Raw genomic sequence first — 6,004 nt, forward strand, 5'->3', positions numbered from 1 at the left:
TAGCCCATAATTTTACCGACGTATTTCTAACAGCTTAATGTCAAGACAGCCCCTCAAAGTTAGCTTATCCAAAATTGAACCCACCATTGCTTTCCTACTAACTCCTCCTCCTCCAGTATTTGGTATCTCTGTGAATGGTTGTCAAACATCCCACCTGGTTTGAGAGCTATCCCCCAAACTCCTTTCCATCTTTCCTTCCCAATGCAAAATAACTTAATAAATCTAATTGATTCTACTCTTAAACATAGGAATACAATCTGTTCTTCCTTCCTACTTCATTCTAACAGCTGTTTTCCAAATTCAAGCCCTTACCACCTCTTGGTGGGATTCTTGCAGAAGGCTCCCAACTGGTATCTCACTTTCTGGTTGGTTACCTGGGATCCTCTAAGCTGTTACCACAAGAATTTAGAACCTAAACTGACTCTTGTATTTAATGATAACGAAGGTTGGGTTTCATAGAGCTGTGGGATAGAATGATGAGGACCCTTCCCTATTTCTCCTTTCTCCGTCCCTATCTCTTCTCTCTACACAACTCCCTCCCATCAACCCTAATTCCTTGGATCACTATTTTATTCCTCAGATATTCTTCTGAGTTCTTCCATAAACAAACAATGCCATGGATATGCATTTTCTGAAATAAAGTTAAAATAAAATTAAAAGAAAAAGTTTAAATTTCAATTTATAGTGCTCTTCGTTTTAAATAATCTCCCTTTAAAGAAGGATGAGCCATATCAGAACATGCTAGGCTTTAATATGGGGGATCCCATCATGCATGAATGCTCAGATGTCCATCTGTTTATTTCCCAACACACTGTTTTCCTAAGGTCCGTGGATTCTGTGGCATTTCTAATCATGTATTTTCAACATGTAGTTGTGGCCTTTTGTTCTTTTAACAACACATATGACAATTCATCTAGTTTTAAAATACTGTCATAAAGGAGAAACTACAAATTTTTCAACATTTCCTAAATAGTTAATTCATCTGTAACGTCATCTTTGCTTTGTACTTTATTCTAAGTATATAATCTCTTACAGTATTGGGTCAATGCATTATTATTTTTAAGTGTTATTGTTCAAGAAAACTCAGAGAATGCTGACCTAGAGAACTCTGAGGTCCTCTGTTATTTCTAGAAATGTGTTGACTTTTTTGCTTTCAAAAGCATTTCTTGAATAGTCAGTTCTGGGGGATCACATGATATTTATACTTCTCTGAGCATGTGCATTTATTTTGAGACAACTTATCTGTCTCTGCAAATGCTGTCAATACATCCCTCTTGGCACAGAAAGTTCTAGAAGGCAGGAAGCTTATGTGTGGTCTCTTCTCATATCATGTCTAGATCAATGATCTATTCAGGGCTACTGGGTGTCAGTTAACAAACACAAGGCAAACAAGATGCTGCAATAGCATTTGTTACTGCTAATGTTACTGATTAGATCACACCCTATGTCCTTACCCTTAGCCAAAGCCTCCCACCTCAAAGATGGAAGAGAAGTGGTCAATGAAAACAAAGGCTTGGTAGACAGAATCATGGTAGGAGCAGGTGTTGGGGTCCACTTGATTGAACCTTGATCATGGCTTTCCTGCTTCCTGACTATGTAACTGCTAGGTCTGTGTGCCTCAGTTTCCTATACCACCAGGGTGCTCATACCTTAATCTCAGAGTTGTTTTTAGCATGCAAATGGGGTATAAATGTGTATATGTAACATATGTAAAGAGCTTAGCTCAGGGCCTGGCACATACAAATTTCTCAATAAATGGTAGCCACTGCTGACAGGAAAAAAATCACACAACCAAAGTTGAGAGTTATCTTTTATTCAGGGACCTTACTGAGGACTATAGCCTGGGAGACAACCTCTCAGATAGCTCTGAGGAACTGTTCCAAACAGGTAAGGGAGGAGCCAGAATACATATGAGTTTTTGCTGAAAAAGAAAAAAAATCCAAGTAGTCGAACATCAGACATCTCAGTCGCTGATGGCCTGATGGAGGGCAGCATTCGTTGTTTACTGCAGTGGCGGGAAACATTTTTTTTTTGTCCACACACTATGATTTGAACCACAGTACTCCCTGCCATGTGTAACAGCCTCTTTCCCCACCACTTTTTTGGTAAGAAGTTGTGGAGTTATCTTTGTGTTAAACTAGTGCATGTGGGAACCTTGAGTGCATTGATTTCATCAGCTGCTCTGATCACAGAGGGAATGCTAGCTCCGCCCCCGGGAATGTTGAAGATTCAGGTACAGCTGAAGAGATGACATCTTTGGTTCTGTAGGAAATGCCCCCAATGGTTGTGGATCTGCTCAGCTTCCCCTGGAAGGTACATGTCATGGTTGCCAATGTACTGATGTCACAGTATATCAGCTGAACACCTGTCCTTATATAACAAGCTCTCTGACCCTAGAAAAGGGAAGAGGAAGTTATTCATCCAATTCCCCAGTTTCTAGAAAGACTACTTCCCAGGGTGCAGTGATTGAAAAAGGGACGTGAAATAAATATACATTCTTACCCTTCTTCTCTATAAGCTGTCAGCTGAGTTTGAATCAGTTGAGAGATTGACTTACTAATAAATCTCTGGACCTGACCCCTCTTGTTGAAAATGAGACAATATGTTAATAAATGAGAAATGGAACCGTCTTTCTGTTTATTCCCTAACTGCTTTCTGTTCAGGACTCTGCAGAGGTTGGCCTGATGCTTTCAGCCAGAGGGGTCTCTCTGAGGCTGGTGAGGAAGGGTGACTTGAATTAGGTCAGATGCCTGTCTGCGTACTCTAGATGCAGATGGAGGGCCATTCTCTACAATTCTTGCTCCAGGAATCTGACAGCAGGTGCGAGACCATGACCCTTGCATGAAGATTTAAGAGCACACTGAACCTTTCTCTTTTTTTTTTTAATTATTATTATTTTTTTGCGGTACACGGGCCTCTCACTGTTGTGGCCTCTCCCGTTGCGGAGCACAGGCTCTGGACACGCAGGCTCAGCGGCCATGGCTCACGGGCCCAGCCGCTCCGCGGCATGTGGGATCTTCCCGGACCGGGGCACGAACCCGTGTCCCCTGCATCGGCAGGCGGACTCCCAACCACTGCGCCACCAGGGAAGCTCTGTAATCATTTTTGATTTAAACAATCAATTATCTTTTAAGTGATTGAAACGATAAGTAAAAATCTCTATATTGACCTACATAGTTCACTTTTCTGGTGTCTGCATTCTTTCATGCAGTTTCAAATTTCTGCCTGGTATCTTTCTTTCTGTTTGAAGGGCTTTCCTTTAAAATTTCTCATAGCACTTTTCTGTTGTTGATGAATTTTTTCAATTGTTATATGTCTGAAAAAGTCTTTATTTCATATTCATTTTTGAGCAATATTTTAACTGGGTAAAGAATTCTAAGGTGACTTTTTTTTGGTACTTTAAAGATCTTGTTCCACTATCTTCCTGCTTGTTTCTGATGAGAAATCTGATATAATCTCTGTCTTTGTTGCTCTGTAGGAACATGATTTTCCTCCCATGACTTTTTAAAGTTTCCCTTTTATCACTTGATTACGGTGTGCCTTTTGGGGTACTTTTCTTCATGCTCTTCATTGTCGAGTTTCACTGAGCTTCCTGGACTTGGGGGTTTTATAATTTTCATCAAATTTGCAACATTGTGGGGCCATTGTTTTTTCAAATAACGTTTTTCTGTCCCATTTCTAGCTCCTCTCCTTCAGAGACTCAAATTACATTTGTATGAGATACCTTGAAAATTTCCCACACCTCCCTGATGCTCTATTTTTTTCTGATTTTTTTTATTTCTGTGTTTCATGTTGTGTAACCTCTATTAACATACCTTGCATTTTTTTATCTGAAATATTTTAGTTTTTAACTGTAGGAGTTCTCTTTGGGTCTTTTTTTTGTATCTACCATGTCTCTGCTTAACACTTTCAGTCTTTCATGTAGTTTTTTGAAACATATGAAATTCAGATATAATAGCTGATTTAATGTTTTTTACTAATTCTACCCTGTATGCCAATTCTGGGTCAGTTTTAATTGTTTGTCTTTTCATTAAGAGTAGTATTTTTCGGCTCTTTTATATACTTGATAATCTTCGGATGTCAGGCAATGTTCATTTTGACTTGCTAGATACTGAATATTTTTTGTATCCCTATAACTGTTCTTTATCTGTCCTCTGAATCAGTGTTAAGTTGCACTGAAACAGTTGGATTTTGGGGGTCTTTTAAATTTTTTTAGGTGTAACCAGAGCAGCATTTAGTCTAAGGTTAATTTATACTACTACTGAGACAAAATCTTCCTAAACAACCTATATGACAACTCATGAATTATATCATTTTCTATTCTGAATAGTGGGAGTAAGTACTATTCCTGGCCCTATATGAACTGTGATGATTATTCCCTGTAATCTTTTGGTGTGCTTCTTTCCTTGGCTTCAGATAATTTCCACATAAGCATGAGCTGATCGGCACTCAGTTGAGAAACTGAAGGGACCTTCTGCAGATCTCTCTATGCAGGGCTCTCCTTGTTGGTACTCTGCTTTCTGAACTCTAGTTACCTTGGCTTTCCAGACTGTCGGTTCTGACCCTCAACTCAGAGCCACTGCTGGGCTCCATCTCTTTCTCCCTCCCAGTGCCGTAGCCTAGAAACACTCCAGGCAGTAAACTGGGGCAATCTCAGGCTCTCTCCCATCTCTCAGAGTTCATTATCATTTATTGCCTGACGTCAGTATCTTGAGAGCTATTGGTTCATATATCTTATGCAGTTTTTAATTGTTTTAGAAAGGAGTATAAATCTAGTCCCTGTTACACCACTTTGGCTGGAAGTGAAAATCAGAAAACCTGTTCTTCAAACACTTAAAATATGTCACAAACATTTCCTGTTTCTTAAATATGATTAGCCTACATCATTTCTGATGATGACAAAGTATTTTATTATTTAGCAGTACCATAGATTATTTAATCAATTGTTCAATTTGTATATTTAGTTTTTTTCCCATTGTCCACAACACTGCCAATGAGAGGCTAAATATTTTTGAACATCCATGATTTTTTCAAACATATTAATAGAAGACAAACTATTGTCTTCTATTAAAAACAAGTTAAAGTATTTTGATATAAACTTCCAAATTATCCTCTGGAAAACTTGTACCAGTTTATGCATCTGTAATCTCCCCACACTTTTTGTCAGTATTGGATATTATAATTTTGTAATGTTTTTACAAATTTGAGGAGTGAAAATGGTATTTAGGGATTTAAATTTGAATTTCTCAATTACTTTTTGATGCATTATATTCTATTGAAGCTTATTGAAAACTCCTATACCCTCTTTTTTGAACTGCCTGTTCATAACATTTGCCTATCTTAAAAATTAAGTTGTTTTCTTTCCTGTTAGTGATTTATAAAATATACTTGTATAGAATATATATATTCGAGTGTGTATATATGCTAGATATATAAGCTATATATAAATTTTCAAACTTTCAAATATTTTCCCAGCCTTTTGCTTGCTGTCTGTTTATAATATATTCAGATGTAATGAAATTGATTTGATCTCTGCTGTTATGGTTTCTATATGTATTATTGTGCTTAGAAAACCAATATTACTCCCACTTCATAATCAAATAAACATTATATTCTATTTGTTTACAGCTTTAAATTTTTTCTGGGTAATCTCTAATCCATCTGGAATTTAGTTTTTTCATCAGTTGAACTTGATTTTTCTATTGCTTGTAATATATTTTATAATGCTTATATTAAAACATTTACAATGCTTGAATAAATCTAAAATGGTCTTAACACAATTTATTTAGTATCTATTCTTTTCCCCAGATTTGATATACTGGGTTTTTTTATCATCTTATGATAAGTTCTTAGGAATATTTAGATCTGTTTCTAGATTTTCCATTCTGTTCTATTAAACTGTCTCCTCCTGTGGCTGTTCCGTGTTATTTTGTTTTGCTTTTAATTTGTTTTTCTTTTTTGTTCCATATTATTTTAATTACTGAAACTTAATTGGACAACAGTA

Source organism: Leucopleurus acutus (genome assembly GCF_964270905.1).
Source record: "Leucopleurus acutus genome assembly, chromosome: 12".
Taxonomy (NCBI): Eukaryota; Metazoa; Chordata; class Mammalia; order Artiodactyla; family Delphinidae; genus Leucopleurus; species Leucopleurus acutus.